Raw genomic sequence first — 18,503 nt, forward strand, 5'->3', positions numbered from 1 at the left:
AATCTTGACAGATCTGGAGACACAGGGATGTATTTTTGTTTGGTATGAATGGGTACAGCTTTGTAAAGGAGCTACACACTTACCAGCAGATGAAAATCCATCCCTTTTTGTCTTTTATGGGAAAATTTCAACAACTGTATTTCAAGAAGTCATGTTTTTTGTATCTTGGGACCCCCAGGCTTAATACTACTGTTAAATTAGCATAAATGTTTCCTAATTGCTACTCTGATAGAGGATATTTGGCTTCTATACTGCACTAGCGAATGCAGTTTTTGCCATAATGTAGTGAAGTCATTCAGTGCGGTGTTTTTCTGTAACAGCATGACAGGATTTATATTCCAAACAGCTTCAGGAAAACTTAAGGGCAGTTTCCCCTATGACTTACTATATTATACCTCTCATGTTACTATTGTGCAGTCTAAAATCTGGTAATAGATGCATTAGCATCAGATCTGGTAGGTGTGAGAACCATCACGGTTTGCACGTCATGGAGTTGTGAACTGCTTTGTATCTGCTTCGCACCTTGCTGCTACCATTAAGAGGGGGAGAGTGACCATTTGCAAAGCCTGGCTCTCTCTGTCCTGGCCAAATCCTTTATAGATGGGCCAATTTCCTTCCCAAATGTTTGATCGCGGTGTTGTTGCAGACGTTCCAAACGCAGCCTGGCAAATGGTTCCTTTTTGCTGGCAGGAAGGACCGGTTTTTGTAAATTTAACTCTGAGTTTCCCTTATTCCTGGGAAAATGAGAGGCAGATTTCAATGAGCAAAAAGCTTCAGACCTTTAATCTTGGTCAGTCAGCCCTCATTTTCCTTTATGAAATCCAGAAAGTTATTTGGAAAGCAAAGGACTTCAGTGAAATGGGAAATAACTATAGTTAGGAAAATATTTTCTAACCAGATAATGATAATCCAGAAAATGCTTCTGAGCTCTGAAATATTTGTTACAGTTAAACAAGAGTTGGCTTTTTTTTTTTTTTTTTTATCCTGATAATGAATATGCTCTTTCTTGTTCTATATATTTAATTAAAACTCTATGGAGAATATAAAATACATGATATTTCGAAAATTCATACTGTTCTTGCTGATTGTCCTGGAGCCTCCTTTGTCTTTCATTAAGATTGCCTCTAACTAAATGTTTCTGATTATTTGGAACCGAAGATTCATTGTTATATTCAACTTAACCCAAGCATGCAAACGTTTCTGGGAAGCTAACTGTAAACTAGGCCATAAGCAACCAGAGTCCCATAGATTATGTTCCAGGGCCAGCTGCTAGGGTACTAGAATATGTACTTAAAAAAGGGGCCCCAAAGAAAGATGAAGACAGACTTTTTAGCAGGGTCTGTTACGACAAAGGGCAGTGATTTTAAACTAAAAGAGGGAAAATTCAGGCTAGACAGCAGGAAGGAATATTTACAATGAGGGTGGTAAAACACAGGCACAGGGCTCTGAGCAACCTGATCTAGTTGAAGATGTCTCTGCTCATGGCAGTGGGGTTGGACTAGAGTTGAGTGGGGAAAAATTCAAAGAAATATAACATGGGCAAGTGTAGAGTCTTGCATCTGGGTAGGAACAACCCCAGGTTCCAGTATAAATTGGGGAATGACCTGTTGGAGAGCAGTGTAGGGAAAAGGGATCTGGGGAGCCTGGTGAACAGCAGGATGACCATGAACCAGCACTGTGCCCTTGTGGCCAGGAAGGCAAATGGTACCTGGGGTGGATTAGAAGGGGGGTGGTTAGTAGGTCCAGAGAGGTTCTCTTCCCTCTACTCTGCCCTGGTGAGACCACACCTGGAATATTGTGTCCAGTTCTGGGCCCCTCAGTTCCAGAAGGACAGGGAACTGCTGGAGAGAGTCCAGCACAGGGCAACAAAAATGATGGAGTGGAGCATTTCCCTTATGAGGAAAGGCTGAGGGAGCTGGGGCTCTTTCGCTTGGAGAAGAGGAGACTGAGGGGTGACCTCATTAATGTTTATAAATATGTAAAGGGTGAGTGTCAGGAAGATGGAGCCAGGCTCTTCTCAGTGACAACCAATGATAGGACAAGGGGAAATGGGTACAAACTGGAACACAGGAGGTTCCACTTAAATTTGAGAAGAAACTTCTACTCAGTGAGGGTGACAGAGCACTGGAACAGGCTGCCCAGGGAGGTTGTGGAATCTCCTTCTCTGGAGACATTCAAAACCCGCCTGGACGCATTCCTGTGTAACCTCATCTGGGTGTTCCTGCTCCGGCAGGGAGATTGGACTAGGTGATCTTTCAAGGTCCCTTCCAATCCCTGACATCCTGTGATTCTGTGAAATCCGTTCTCTCCCTTCAAATGGCCTCCAGCCTGGGCATGTTCCTGGGATAGGAAACAAGACAGAAATTGCTGAACTTGCCTTTCCCATCTCTGTGTGGTGCTTCAGCTGCTCCTTTTTCCATGGATCGGGGAAGGTAACATTTGCTATATATTAGCAAAAAAGATGAAGTCTGCAGCGACTGTTGAAGGCAAGGGGCTTGGCTGGTATCTTCAAACCTCCCTTGCCACCCTGAGAGAAATGACACAGTGAAAACACCCACCAGCCCTCTGCCTTTGCTTTTTATGGAGAGCGCCAACATCAGCTTGAGCTGCCTGTGCGTGGCAGCTACAAATTGGGGTGCTGGATATTGTGTGTGCAATGGTCACAGAGGCACGGTGCTTAACAAGGGTCCTGAAGCCTCCTTTGGGCCCAAGTACCTGTTCTTTAATATATATATGTATATATATGTATATATTTATATATACATATATATATATATATATATATATTTTTTTTTTTTTTTTGCATTCTTTTCCCTCACTGCTGCGTACATTGCTGGCAATTTTTGATTTGACCCAGTGCCAAAGCTGACTATTTTCCCCACAGTAAGCAGGAGAAGCTCTATCCTGAGAAGGTACTGGTGGTGGCATTTCTGACGTAGGGCTTCTTGCAGGTATTTGTCCTGGTCCTTCCATGTGAGGGCTTCCCTTGTCAAACCTATCTCGAGTTGTGAGTGTCGCTCACTGCTCCTGCACTGCTGCTTAGCCCCATGTGACGGGTATACCACACAACCGTAACCTCTTCCTCTGGCAAACAGTGGTAAAAATACTACAAGGAGCCAACTGTGTGGGTTGTTGGTTTGTGTTTTGTTTTGTTTCCCTTTTGTCTGAAGACTTTCTCCAAATACCTCTAAGGTGCACAGAAAGGATAAACCATGGTGCGTGTCTGCAGTCTCTCTCAGTTGATGTGATGGATTTAGCCAACCTGACAGGTGTCTCTGGGTACAGCTGAGGGAGACAGTATGCTCAGAAATGTCATGGAAGAGTGGAAGAAGTTGCCATCCCTGCCATCTCTCGCTGCCTTCCTGCTGGAGATTGCAGGCTGGTGAAACTGGAGGTGGAATAGGATGAGCACATACATCTCAACTGCTTCTGAGCAAGCAGCAGTGGCTCTGGCAGCCTTTGTCAGCAGGTTGTGTGGAGGGTTTCTCAGCAGTGATACAGCTGTGCCAATCCAGCAGCTTCTCACCACTGAAAGGGCTGTCCCCCCTCTTCCCTTCCACCCCACTGTTGTGGTCCTGCCCCTTTCTTGCACAGGGAGTAGCACCTGGCTCATCTGTTGGTTCAGCTCACTTGATGAGCAGCAAAAGTATTAGATTGGGCAGAAGCGAGGCGGGGGGATGCTGAGGTGGTGTTTTTTTTTGTTTGGTTGGTTTTTGTGTGTGTGTGGTGTTTGTTTTTTTATTATTTATTTTTTTCCCCCTCTCCTCTTGGTTTAGTGAGCTGAGATGGCTTTGAGAGGTTGGTAAGCAGAGGAACCCCGTGCAAAGTGGTGGTGGGAGTGGCGAGAAGGGAGGATTGCCCCTTTAGTCAACAGTAGCTGTTAGATCAAGTTCAGCTGCGGTGACAACCACAACCTAATTAAACAACAAAGTCTGTGACATGCTCAGCATTTTCCCCTGCTCTGAATGCCACAGAACATAGACTGTGCTGAACATCTGCAATGCCAGGAAGAAATCTACTTCCAAGCACAAATTAAAACTTGCTAATTGTCTCTTATTTTTATGGTATACCTTTTATAGTTTCTTTGCTTTATAGTTTTTTCTTTTTTTTTTTTTCTTAGTTACTGAAAAGAAATAAGTTTCAAAAATAGAAAAAATCCTGGCAGACAAAAATTTTATGCTCAGTGACTAATGCAACTAAATTCATTGGGTGTTTTTTTGTTCAGTTAGGAAAACAAGACTTTTAAAGACGAAAAAAAGATGTTGGCAAAGATTGCCAGTTCAGATGGCTATTTCTGGCAGTAAATAAATAAATTCATTTAGGTAATTTTGAGCCACTTCAGAACCCACAGACCATGGAGGTGAAAAGCCATTCCTCGAATTTTAAGGCATTTGTGGAAACAATTCCCTTTGACTTACAAGTAGAATTAGGGGATCTACTTGCAGACATTCCTGGTGGTTTCACTGAAGATGTGGGGGCTGGACTTGCCATTGCATACGCAAAGGGGCAATAAAACAAGCAGCCAAATGGTCAGAGAGGTCCCCATAAACCTATCAAAGTTTAATGCTCAGTTTATGTAGCAGGCCTCATACGTCTGTAGAAGATGGGTTTAGGCTGGGCTGCCAGACTTGGAAGCGATGCAGGCATGGATGCGTGCTTGGGTTCCCAGCTCTGCTGGGAGGGCAGTGACAAACAGGGGGAAGGAAGCGGGACAGAACATGGGTAACATTCTAAACCACTGGTTTATGAGGGTTTGGTGTGTGAATATATGTTAACACCTATAGAACTGGGAAGATGCGCGGTGTTTGTGGTTTGGTGTGTGTTTTTGTTTTGTTGTTTTTTTTTTTCTGTGTAACCCTGTCATTTAACAAAGAAGCACCAAGGCCTCAAACAAGCAACAGCTTCTGCCATTGATGCCTATAATAGGACTGTGCTGGTAATAAATTACAGCAATGAGCTTGTTAGCAGAGTCCAGACCTTAAACACTTGCTTAGTTACCGTAGCTATAGCTCCAGATCATCAAAGTGCTTGAGGCGACCCAAGGCCTGTGACGGGAGGAGAGCTCCTCTAAGCCAGGCTCTGCCGGAGGCAGGATTTCTATCTCTCTGCCTTGCAGCACTGCTAGTATAAAAGGCTCAGCAGCACTCAGCACAGCTCTGCTGCAAAGATAAGTAGTGACAGCATTTTTTTTTTTTAATGTATTAATTTGACCTCCTATTAAGGTGTGGACTGACTAGTTGCATATAGAAAAAACCTGCCCAAGCCTATTATTCAGGCAGAAAACAGCTTATCTTCAGTCTTCCATGAAAAGTCTTAGGTGAAACAGAAGACGAGAGCTTGTTTTACTCAATACCAATCACAGTAATATAATATGTATTTGCTTTTCTCAGCTACAGGCCTGAAATGAGAGGCTCTAGGGAGACATTTTTTCCTTGTCTCTGACAATCTTATCACTTTAATGCTGCCTGCTATTTATGCATGAAAGAAGGGAAAAGAGGGAATGATAGCACGAAGCACCCATGATCTGGACTTAGAGCAACAAAAGCTGAGGAAATTCAGTGGCAGGACTGCAGCTGCAGTCTGCTGTGAGGAGGAGGAGGAGGCAGAAGCTCATAGCTACATCTGCTGGCTCAGTGCATCTGAGGACCTCCTTTGCTGCTATGTGTCAGCTTATGTGTGTTTGATGGTTAGAGTCTGGTGGCCTCATCTGCCTGGCTCCAAAATTTCAGTCACATGTGGGGCCGAGCCAGAACTGCCCAGGAGGGGAAAACTGGGGGTCAGGTGGGGTTCCTGCACCAGCTCAGCACAGCTGCAGCACTGAGCATCTCTGCCGCTTTTACTAGGTCAGACCATGGTTACCCTCGGAGGGGTGCCAGGAGCTTTTCCAGCCCCCTTTGCACATCGCCTTTGTAGTGTGAAGCACAGTGAGGGAGTTGTCTGCCATGGGGTTGGGAAGAGGAGGAGGACAGTTTGTGTGGCTCCTGCTGGGAACAGGGGCATGGGGCGCCTGTGGTTTTGGGGAATGGGAAGAGTGGTGCTGGATGTCCCCAGGAGAGGGCCAGAGCCAGCTGTGAGATGGAGTGACCTCAAGAGGTTATGGAGTGGGAAGGGAAGGCTGGAAAGGCAGCAGCTTGACATACAGCTGATGCATCAAGTGCGTTGCTTTTGAATGGGTAAACCAAATCTCTGAACTTGGCTATGTTTGGAGAGACATATCTGACCAGCTGCCTGCTTAATTACTGTCCTTTTCTCATGTAGGATCTAGTCCAACCTCCAGTAAAGTCAGCAGAACCTTGTTGACTTAATGGATTGTGCCTTTTAGGGCCAAGATATTTTTTCCACAAATATAATAAAATTTGGGCAGTGGGCGGGAGGGCAACTGGCCAGCCCTGCTTCCTATCCTTGCAACTAATTTTGGTCAGTGGAAGTCTTGTTCTTTTCAGAAAGGATCTTTTTATAAAACCAGAACATTTGTTTTTTGCAAAAGCATACTTACTTTTTTAGAAAACTTTTAATGATTGAATTGAAAAAACAATACAGATAATTTTTTGTGGTTTTACGTTTGTGATATTTTTTTTCATGTCTTCCTTTTATGAAGCCAAATAGGGAAGGAATGAAAGGAGTAATTATGAACTTATTTTTCAAGAAGAATCTTTTGAAACTGAGCATCTTGAAAGTCTCAAAGAAAAAAAAACAAACCTTTTTATATGGAGTGTCACCAACTTCTTCCTTCTGACCTTGCACATATTCTACTTAGGTAGAATTCACAGGAATTTTAGGCAGTCACCCAGGAAGAGAAAGAGTCATAAAATGGTTTGAGTTGGAAGGGACCTTCATAGCTCATCTAGTCCAACCCCCTGCCATGAGCAGGGACATCTTCAGCTAGATCAGGTTGCTCAGAGCCCCATCCAGCCAGACCTAGAATGTCTCCAGGGATGGGACACCTACCACCTCTATGGGCAACCTGTGCCAGTGTTTCACCACCCTCACAGTGAAGAATTTCTTCTGTATATCTAATCTAAACCTACCCTTGTCCTATCACTACCTGCCCTTGTAAAAAGTCCCTTTTAAACTTTCTTGTAGCCCCACTTCAGGTACTGGAAAGCTGAAGTGAAGTCTCCCTGAAGCCTTCTCTTCTTTGGGCTGAACAACCCCAAACTCTCTCAGCCTGTCTTCATAGGGAAGGTGCCCCAGCTCTCTGATCATTCTTGTGGCCTCTTCTGGCCTCACTCCAATTAGTCCATGTCCTTTTTTTGTTGGGGGCTCCAGAGCTGGATCCAGAACTCCAGGTGAGGTGTCACCAGAGCAAATCAGAGAGGCAGAATCACCTCCCTCAACGTGCTGGCCACGCTGTTTTTGGTGCAGCCCAAGATACAATTGGCCTTCTGGGCTGCAAGTGCACATCACCGGCTCATGTTTCATCCACCAGTACCCCAAGTACTTCTTGGCAGGGTTGCTCTTAATCCCATCATCCCCCAGCTGGTATGGATATTGGGGGTTGCCCTGACCCACGTGCAGGACCTTGTACTTAGCCTTGTTGAACCTCCTGAGGTTTGCGTGGGCCCACTTCTTGAGCTTGTCCAGGTCCCTCTGGATGGCATCCCATCCCTCAGGTGTGTCAACTGCACCATGAAGGGGGGCTTCAAGCTACTGAGTTCTCCAGTTAATTAGAAATCTGTGGGGGAAATAAAAAAATAAATAAAAATCTCGTCTCTATTTGTTAGCATCTCAATTTCAGCAGGTCACTGTCGATAGGACAGCTCTGAACGGGAAGGTTACTGAACTGGAAATATGATGCAGAGTTAAGATGCAGTATTTCAGTGAGGGGGGCTGATGTATCAGTGAACACATACAAAGATGCTAAAGAAGGCTACAGGTAGGTATCAAGGTCTTATTCACTCCTAAAATCATTGGCCTGTCTTGTATATTCAAACTTCTGGTTTTCCGTTTAAACCAATATTTATGTAAAATTAAAATATTCACACTGTAAAATTTTTAATATATAAACCCCACTATCCTCCTAAATATTCAGTCAGCTGTTTGGACATGTGCACTGACAGAGACAGTATGAAGAAACAGTGGCTCAAGTGTTTTTTGGTGTGAAGGGTGTTTTTATCTGTGTTAGCAACTGTTCAGCAGGCAGCAAACCCTTAATAATAAATATTTTCTTATCCTGATTTTGTTTTATTTTTTCCTGTTTCCTTATTTCTACAGCTTGCCCATCAGCTTCATGCCAGTCTTGGTCAGTCTCATCTGAGGGATCAGAGGCAGTGAAAACAGTCCAGTTTCTGGGTGGTGTGTGTGTTTTTATTTTTTTTTTTTCCTATTGCACAGCTTTGTTTATAGGATTTTTTTATTTCTATAAAGAGCCCTTCATTGCAGAGAATCCCCAACACCTTTAGTGGATTTACTGAGAAGCACCCAAGTGATTTTTAACGTGCTGCAGAAATTCTGCCACCTCTGAGGAGGAAGGTGTTATTTTTGCAGTTTTGGAACAAGATGGAAGACAAAAATAGCTGCTGAACTCAGAGTGTGGAGGACAGGGAGGTGAATTTCTAGGATGTTGTTAGGTTTCTGGAGTTAAGAGGATGTAGAAGGGCTCCGTGGGTATTTAGGTACTAGCCTGGGGTCTTATCTGAAAGGTGGCCTTTCCCCAACCCCTTTTCTCATGGTATAAAGTTGTGTATAGGGTTAGGAAACTGTGTTTTCTGGGTCAGGAAGTATTGCTCCCCTTCGGTGTCTCCCTCTAAAATACCAACTGGATTGAAAAATATGGATCCTTTTGGTGTGGTGTTTCAAAAGGCTTGAGCTTACAACTGGAGGCCCACATCGAGCAAAGCACAATGAAATTTCAGTGTGTGGAAGGCTCTGCTCATGCTGAAGTAATGAAGGACCCCACAGCTGTGTTCCTCCAAGGCTTCTCATAGTAATTTTCCATGAAGCTATGGAAAAATATTTATCCTTCCTTCTATAAACATGTCTGTAGGAGATTTAAGAGAAGGCGTGCATGCAGACACACAGAGAAAAAGTCCCCTTACATAGCGATAATTAACAAAATGTCTATGTTTTAATATTGTAGGAGGTTACAAAATTCCCTGTGTTTCCTTTGTCCCCCACCCCATTTTTATGTGTAATTATACACAATATATGTAGTAGAGAGATGTAAGGTTCTTGCCCCCTCTGTGACAATCCGTGTACTGGGAGGAACATCCTTTGGGATAGTATAAAGAAACTGTACTTATTTCATGTCCTTCAGTAAGTTTGGGGTGCAGAACATTAAAATAAATGCTGATGAGGATGACCCACCTCTGTATTCCCTCCACTCTCACACATACCTGGATTTCTTCATCTTTCCTCCCAGGAGCAGTGTTCACATACTTCCCACATCTATGTAATCAGCAATATTTCATTGCAGTAAGGCCCCATTTAATAGAGAGGCCCGTGCTTTTGTCTGCAATGATGTCTCCCCAGCATCTTGCCAACATGCACAGTGAGGTAAAAAGGGAGAGCTGAGCACATGCATATCCTCAAATGGAAAGTTGTGTTTATGTGGTTGTGGTTATGGTCGGACGGTAACCAGCTTTGCATTCCTGGGCATACACAAGAGATGTGATTGTATTTTCTGAGTTTGCCAGTTCACTCAACATTATTTCAACAGAAGGTCTTTGACCAGGTCACAGAGTGCAAGATAAGAAAGAAATCCTTTGGCCAAGTGCTGTTTCTCTTGCTGATTCACAGATACATGACCTAAAAGGGTGTGTATAAATGCAGATGACTTTTCTGTAGGAGGTACAATCTGAACAATCTTCCTGAGCCTAAGTGAGCATGGACTGGCCGTTCCTGCAGCAAATCTTTCTTCAAGCCCAGTCAAGTAGGAAATGAACAAACCCCAAAAAACGCCAAAAAGAAAAACAACAACAGAAAGAAAAAAATCAACATCATAAACAAAAAACCCTCTAAAACCAAAACAACATTAAAAAACAAATGTCAAAAAAACCCCAACCAAACCTGTCATGTAGAGCCAGTCAAATCTACAATGTCAGTTTTGTGAAGAATCATGCCACTTTGAAATTTGTTTCTGATCTACAGTTGTAATGAAAATTACTGGTTTTGAGAATTCCTTACTCACCATCATTTTCCTAAGGTTTTAATTTCTGATTTTTTTGTCCATTAGATGTTCAAAATAGTGTCAAGGTATTTTGGTGTAAAATGCATGTTACGTTTTAACTCGGAAAAGGAATGGTATTTCAATCAGTGGATGAATTGGACCATAACAGGGTTTCTAACAAACAAACCTCCTGGAGAAATTCAGCTATTCTGTGCTGATATTGTAGGCAATAGCATAGGAATAAGAAACATGAAAGGTCATATAATGGGATTTTAAATGACATTTCTTAAGTTTCCTCAATTAAATTTTAATACTTTTTCCTGTGGGGCTTTCCCTAGCATTAATTGAATTTTAAGAAGAAACTGTGGTTTTATCAAAACAGACATTTGGAAAGCTATTCTGACCATGCTTAATAGTCATCAGCTGGGGTGTTTTCTTTTTTTGCTTTTGGAAAATCCTGGTTGTTGGTTTTGTGGGGGATTTTCTTTTTCTTTTTTTTTTTTTTTAATTCTTTTTACTGGAACATCAGATTTAAATAGTGAAAACTGTTAAGGACCCTCTGCCAAGCAGGAGACTTCCAGGAGTGCTAACCCTGATATCATGATGAATTTCTGCTTGCAACATTCATCACTCGTATCATAAATGGGGATATTATGGGCCATTACCACATCCTGCTGTGAACTGCTGCATTACGCAGGCTGAAGGGACTTGGCTGTTACTGTAAGAGGAGGATGATCCTTTGACAATTATAAAGACTTCAGCCTTGGTAAGGAGGCTCAGGGTGCTATCCCACTCCAGGCTAAGCTGTTCTACTGACACTTTTTTTTTCATTTCAGAACTTGTTGCCTTCTTTTCGTCTTGTGTCATCTTCTAGATATTGTATTTTTCTGCCAAATCACAAATCTCTATGACTGTGTTTCCTGTTGGTAAATGGAAATTGTAAAACCTATTTGACTTTCATTTTGATGTGCTGTGTAGGTCCTCTTACATCTATCAATGTCAAACCTCTCCAGAACTCCAGACTTGCACTTGGCCAGTCTCATCAGATCTGGGAACACAAGGGACCTCCTTTCTTACAATGTTCCTAAATGTAAGACCACTTTAGCTTGATGCTACTCAGATAAGTTTACCGTAGAAATTGTTAGACAACAAGCCAGAAGAGTGATCAGTCACTGTTACTGTTTATTTGAAAGTGACAAAAACTTGTTACCTGAAGTTATTTTTCATGGGCAGCTGGCATTATTAATATAAAGCACCTTGTGAAGTCACAGGTCTAGATCAGAATTTCTGTAAGACAGAGAACACATTGACACATTCTTATTTTATGTACCGTGCCAAAAATCTTGCAGTGTAATTATTATAGGGGCAACTACTATATTCTGCCTGCCACAGATGTTCCCTTTCCTACCTGAGTGGCAGTATGTCTGAAGAAAGTGGTCTCCAGGGTTGTCATTCTCCCTTGCTGGCACCTGGTACTTCAGACTTCATAGCCCTTGTCAGAGCTGAGTGGGACCTGAGCTTGCTTGGGGCTGGCTACTGTTGATTCCGAGCCACAACATGTAATGAAGCTGGAGATCTCGTTGCTGCAAGGAATCAGCACACCTCAAGGTCTTAGGAGGATCCTAGAAAGAAACAGCTCATTTGTATGTAAGCAGATGAATAAAAACATCCATAATTATGTGAAGAAGGTACTGGCCTATCATACACAAGACCTGCTCCTTTTGCTAGATTGCCGTTGCTCCTCTTTCATCCCTTCATGCTTTATTTTTCCCCTTTCTCCTCCTTCCTCTAGCATACCACAGTGTTTCAGCCTACCTATATTTTAATTTGCACAACAGCTATATTGTATCAAACAATATCCAAGCTGGTTCTCGTTGCAACAGAAATAAAAACTACTATGAAATTTCTGTGACCAATATATAAAATTAACTCAGAGGAGGAATTTTTTGTAAAATGATCGAACTGCATGTTCATTCGTCAGCAGAAGGTGAATGATTTAACTAGGACAGCTGTAGCCATTCCTCTCTTCTTATAGGATTTACACCTGTGCAGCTGGGGAATGTGTTGAGCCCTGTTCCTCACTGTACTTCTCCTAGTAGCCCTTCATTTTTACATTGACTAAGCCTTATATAAATATTGGCCCTGTCAAGCCGGGAAGAAACAGAAAGGAGAACTGCGAGAATGAGACAAAATATGATGTAATGATGCTAAAATAAACATGGGTACAGGAAAGGCAAGAAAGTCGAGCTCAGTAAAAGCCGTCGAACAAGCTGAAAATCTTCAGGTGGAAGGTTTTTCCAATGGAAAATGCTGATTCATCCAGCCCTTTGCAGAAAGGTGTTAATTTCAAATAAACCCTATTTAGGAGGAGTGATTGAAAACCATTTCCATAGCATTACAGTCAACCTTTGAAGGTTTGAAATTACTTGAGTTTTGTCTTTGATATTATTCACTCTGTTTTGAAATGTTGATTGGCTGGGAATGTTAATTTCTGTTTAGCTTTTGCTCTTTTTCAGAATGGATTTGTTAATTAGCCATATTTGATTTCTTTCTTTTTTTTTTTTTTTTAACAGAAAAGCTGTCTTTTCCCACAAAGGGAAAAAAAAAGTTAGATTACGCAACGAGGAGGGTAGTTGAGCAAGAGTAACCTGAGGGGAAAAATCTACAAAGAAAGTCAAGAAAATCTTGTACAATGGCACCTACCGCAGTACTTGATGCTGAACCAGACATTCAGGTGGCAGGATCTCCAGGGCACCACCAGGGTATTTCAGTGAGATCTTGGCCCTGTGTGGTGGCCAGTGAAGTCTGTTGCTGGGTTTCAGTGGGAGAAACCTGAGCTTTTCTTTCCACGTGACTTTCTTGATCTCTGTTTGCCTTTTGAAGATCAAGAGAGGAGGATGGTCTCAACAGCCCACCACCCCTTCCCATGGCATAAGGTGGCAAAATTGCTTTACTGCTTGGTGTCTAGACTCTTCAAAGCTTGAAAGGAGCGAGCGGAGTCGATCTGCTTGTGTTACTGGCATTTGTATGTTATACCTTGATGGTCCTGTGGGTATCACGTTGTGATTTCTGAGTGACCTTCCCAGAGCACTGCCAGAAAACACTGTGCTCCCGTACAGTCAGGAAGAAGCGGGTGAGGAGATTGACCTTGAAGACCAGAAAAGTAAAGCACGATTAAAAGTGGCATGTGTTTGTAGGCTGGCTTCTAGCCAGATGAGTAATGGCCATCTTTCTTTTAAAATATAGATAGGAACACCAAGGAGGTTTTGAGTGCAGGATAGGGTTAAAACTGTGTGAGGTTTTGCTTGGGGAAACTGAGCTGGAGAGAAACAGTAAATGCCACCCAGACATAGCTATTGAGGCCTGTTTAAATGGCCTAAAAGGAAGTAAAAAAAAAAAAAAAAGGAGAAAAGTTTTTTTGCATTAAGTACTTGCTGCATGAAGCGTGAGGCTTGAGGCTTGGCAAAGTAACTCTCTCAAGTCTTTGTTCAAGAAAAGTGGGACTTTGAATTTTTTTAATTTTTTTTTCACAGAAACATTATTGCATCAATGACAGAACAGACTCTGTCATCAATTTTTCTGCTTAATGGAAACAATTTTGGCTAACTGCCTAGGGTCAACAAAGACTGAGAATTCATACGCTGCTGTATCGCTTCCACGGCACGTACAGTGTTCTGCCCACGGAGGTCTTGGTGTCCAGGTGACCTGATTCATGAGAGATTTCTATCTTGCCTCCTTAGTCAAAAGAACGTTGGTATGATGTTTTGCAGTTGTGATAATTGTATCTTCTGAGTCAGAAGGTTTTAGCTGTAGTAACCCTTTGCAACCACTCTCCTGGCAGAAGCAGCACAGACTGGAAGGGTTGGATGGAGAAATGGGGACAGCTTAGCTTGGGGTGAGGACCGTGATGCTGCAGCTTTCCCAGTAATGTTTTGCTGTCATAGACTGGGCTGTGAACTGTGGCAGATCAGCTGTTATTTTATGAGCCGCAGCGCTGTCCTGGCAGGAAGGGTGAAAATTTCAGGTAGAGGTGTGGGAGGGAAACCTGGGAAACCACTGCAGAAGTTGCAGTGTAAGCCCTTTCCCTGCATGAATCAGAGCCCTCCCTGAGAGACGCAGCTTTAGCAGCGGCCTGGAGACATGAACACATGCCCGTATTTCTGTAATGAGGAATAGTGCAGAGACTGCAGGCCACAGGCAGGGAAATGACCTGTGTCTGTGTGAGCAGCTGTTGCTGACCTGTCCACAAATTAGCATGAGAAATAAGCAGGAAAGAGGCACATAGGCCCATCGCACATTGAGATCTCTGTCTGGAAGGGAGACAAAACGTGTTTCAGAAATAAAAGCAAAAAGGAAAGTCTGGTAGCAAAGTCTGCTGAGTCAAGCGTTCCCACTCTTCACAAGGACAATATTTTATGAAGATGCTTGTTGTATAGGAAGATGTGGGGATACGCTCGTAGGATGATTATATCTGATTTGTTGTCAGCATATGAAAAGCTTGCTAAAAAAGCGGGTGCATACTAGGAATGAGTTGTGACATTAGGAGAACCTGCTAAGTCACCTTTGTAACTACAGCTCCGTTACAGGAGAAAGAGCAAAACCCAGATGCAGCAACCCACCTACTCTGCAGTAAGAACAGCTTTGGTGGTAGAACAGAAGTTCCCTGAGTTCCTGGAATAACCTTTTGTCTAATGCAGATTTGATCTCAGCCAGGGCTTAACCACCATCAGAAAGCATATTAAAGACATGTTCTCCTGCAGGTCATGTTTATACCATGGAAACAGAGCATTTTTTAAAAATACAACAGCTGGCTTGCTTAATTAATGATGATTAAAAATGTTCAGTCTATCTGAAATTATATTTAAAACAATGAGCGTATACATATACATTTTAAAAAACTTATTGAATATGATTAGTCCCTTTCGATAAAAGTGATATATATACTAATATATATATAATATATATCACTTAGAAAACACAGACTAGTAAAAATAAAGCTATTTTCCCATTGTAGCTGTGGCCTAAAGCTGTGTAAAAACTGTTGGTAGTTTAATGGTGGTAGAAATATCTAGCTGCCTCCTTAGCCCTTTTCAGATCTGGTTTGGTTTTGCAATGCAGATGAGATGTGCCTGGATTAGCGAGCTTGCTTGTAACCCCATGGTAGATGCATCACGGGCACCTTCCAGAGACAAAATTAGGGGTACAAAGGTGGCACACAGAAGCAATCCGGCCAGCACAGCACCACTGGCTGAGCATTCAGGTTGGTGTGCTTATTCTGCCCGAGTCCTGTTTCACAAGCCTGCATCTTAATGACAAATTAAATGGGCTCACTTTTTTAATTGTGCCGTGCTTTTGGCTTTAGGAGTGAATCATCCTCCGCATGCATCCAGTGGTGCTGGCAATGCCTGTTGTGTGTGGGGGAGCTCCTGTCAGGGTGCTGGGCATCTGTGAGCCGGGGACAGTGGCCACAGCTGTGGGCCCAGGGCTCCCAGAGTCATTTGTAGCTTGTGTGCAACTCGCCGTGTGCGATTCAGTAAACTCACTGCCCCAGCACGACCGGGGTCCCGTCCCAACACTTTCTGACTGGATGGGCTGTGCTGCCAAGGACAGATGTTTCTGCTTAAGTTTGTCTAATGAGTTTTGCTTTTTTCTCCTCTAAACATAAACATTTTTGTACCTGGTAAAATTAAGTACAGTTAAAAGATGAAGGGAAGCAGGAAAGCTGGTTATCTGTTTAGCTATGAGAAATCGCAAGCTCAGGTAACAGTAAACAGCACTAATTTACTTTTTGGCAGGTATCTAGGAGAGTCCTACCTGTTATCTCTGTAATCCTGGGTGAGGGGTGTGTGTACACACATAGCTGGAGGAGGGCTGGGGAGGTTTTTTTAAAAAAAACAAAACAAAACACAGAGAGAGAAAAATGGTGTCCCATGTGGCTTAAATATTTACCCAGTTTTTGTTGAGTAGGAGAAGAATATTTGAGTTCAGCTCACCCAAGCTCAAAGGATGTGTTTCTTCATTTCCACAGGACAAGGGGCTCCTTCAGCTGAACTTCTTTTCTCTCCCACCTGCATTTTCTGCTAAAATAGTTCCTGCTGGTGCTGTTTCAACACCAGCTATCAGTGTTGTTAACCTTGTCGTCAGGTTTGACTGCCTCTGGACTGACCTTGTCAACTGTGTGGGCATAAGCCAGAAGTTTGGTAGAACATTTTCTCTACTTACCCGGCTTGCTCCCAGAGAAGGGGCCAGTCATGGTAACTCCTGCAGCACACACAGAGCTCCATCCCAACCCTGCATTCTTATTTCTGTGGTACTGTGTTCAGTATTGTTTGACTCTGGCAAATATTTTCACTACTAAACCCTGAGGGAAGGGGACATAACTGTCTCTAAGGGTTTTGAGTGAGTTGTTTTTGTTGATCATTGTTTTAAATTTTTGGTATTTCTAACCCATTTTATCTACATGTGTGATGAACAGCATAAGTCACTGTGGGTGTATATATTTATGTTTCTTTGACAGCTAAAGAATAATGTGAATTTTCCCAGATCTTTCCTTGTAAACCCCTTTGTCTCTATCCCTCCCCTAACCCTCCTCTTTTCCTTGCATTTAGGAGTGCTGGCAAGGCATCCAGCATAAATTTGGCCACTCTCTCCTTCATATGTGCTTCTCCTTCAAATGGGATGTCTGTTGTGGTCGTGGTTAGGACTTGGAAGCTGCCTGATCTTCGCAAAAGGCTACAGCTTTCTGCTCTTGTTACCTCAGCATCTGCAGCCCTGGCGGTGTTAAGGTCTGTTCAGACATGTCAGTCCACCAAAGCCTGAGGTTAAACAAATGTGGCTGGTTTTTGGTTTAATCTAAAGGCAAATAAAAAACACAGAGTTGTTAGGTGGCCTTTTTTTTTTTTTTTTTTTTTTAAGACCAAGACCTCTCATTTCAAGTCATACTGAGATTGTTTTGGCCCTGGCTTTACTTTTGAATGGTTGGTAGAAATTGTTGCTGCTATTAGAGGAATTACAATGGACAGCAAGTCATAAGCAAGCAACGGTTTTAGTGAGCTTCATTAGTCCCCAGGAAATAGAAATTCCCTGTCGCTACTAGAAGTGTGTCTTGACAACAAAAGATGATTTCTCCTGAAACCCCTGAGCCGCCTTAACCCTGCAGAATGTGGTTGTACAACATGTTGGCTTCAGTGGAACACCATGAATCAAATCCTCCCCGTTCCCTGGGCCTGCAGGAGGAGGAGATGGAGCAAGGAGCTGCGGTGTAGAAGGGGAGCTGTCCCACCGCGGCGGATGCAGGGATGAGCGTTTGCAGAGGTGACTGCTCCACCAGCGGCGTGTGCGATGGCCCCTTCACACCAGCATGGAGAGCGGAGGGTTCCTGGTCTCCCAGGGTGTCTGCCAAGGTCTGGGTAGGCAGCAATGATCGCTAGTGTCTGTCCTTCATCCTCTTGCTGTGGGTTGCATAGTGTTATGGTGACATTTTGTGAAAAGTCAATAAAAGCAGAATATGTAAAGGCCTGAGCGAAGTGCTGAAGGGCATATCAGTGGTGCCACCCTGCGCTGGCTGACTCTGTGCTGTCAGCCCAGCTGTGTCTCCGTTTACCTGGAACAAACCTGAATCCAGAGTGGAGCTGAGCAAAAGAGAACAAACAGAGGCTCTTGTAAGCAGAAATATGAAGAATCTGGCTACGAACAGTGAACTAACTGCAGCAAAAATGCATTTGGTGGATATATCCTTTCTGTTTACAAATACTATGCAAACATTATTTGATTTTTTAATATATATATGCTTTCTAACCTACTTTTCATCTTGCTCAGTGAATGGTTAGAGGGAGCATAGCTACGTCTGGAGGGTACTTGTACATGATTTGAATATTTGTTATTTGCTTTAGCTCCATTGGTTGCTTGTAGTGTACTTTTTTTTTTTTTTTTGATACCTGCCATGGGAATTCCCAAACCACAAAAAGCTTTTACATTAGCTCTGCAAATGTTCTCAATGCAAATAGTTGTGCCAGTCTTTTAGCATATCTTCATTAATGGATATATGTTTGCACAAGAACCTGCAGTGTTATCCATGTTTGTGAACCTTCTTGAAGATGGAACTAAATTGCTACGAATGTTTGCAGTAAGCTCATGAAAAGGAACCTTGAACATCATGAATCTACAGGGTTTTATTTAACCTGTAAATACTTCTCCTTTCCCCTGCTGTACTGTTTTCTCCAATATGCTGGGAAAAGCAGCAGCTGTATGTTTTAAAAAATGAGCTTCATCACCTATCACTGTAAAGGACATGTTTTTGTGAGCTGAGTGTAAAATAAGCCCTTAAACCCTTGCTGTGGAGTAGAGGGAAGTGTGGACCATTAAGCTCAGCTGTTTGTGGAGAGACAAAGAGTAT

The 18,503-nt window shown here is 42.9% G+C and overlaps 1 long non-coding RNA gene across 2 annotated transcripts; it reads right to left on the reverse strand.

Annotated features, from left to right (window-relative positions):
- Window positions 1–10,303: 10,303 nt before the first annotated feature.
- Window positions 10,304–16,378, reverse strand: LOC110365677 (uncharacterized). 2 transcript variants are annotated; one of them, XR_010471959.1, is made up of 3 exons: window positions 16,102–16,378; window positions 11,517–11,730; window positions 10,304–11,395 (listed from the first exon to the last, which is right to left on the reverse strand). It is a non-coding gene; the product is annotated as an uncharacterized LOC110365677 (long non-coding RNA). The 2 variants fall into 2 exon arrangements; XR_002425376.2 differs by lacking the exon at window positions 16,102–16,378 and adding an exon at window positions 12,812–13,301.
- Between the last annotated feature and the right edge of the window lie 2,125 nt (window positions 16,379–18,503).

This window comes from Columba livia, chromosome 3 (genome assembly GCF_036013475.1).
Source record: "Columba livia isolate bColLiv1 breed racing homer chromosome 3, bColLiv1.pat.W.v2, whole genome shotgun sequence".
In the NCBI taxonomy this organism is placed as follows: Eukaryota; Metazoa; Chordata; class Aves; order Columbiformes; family Columbidae; genus Columba; species Columba livia.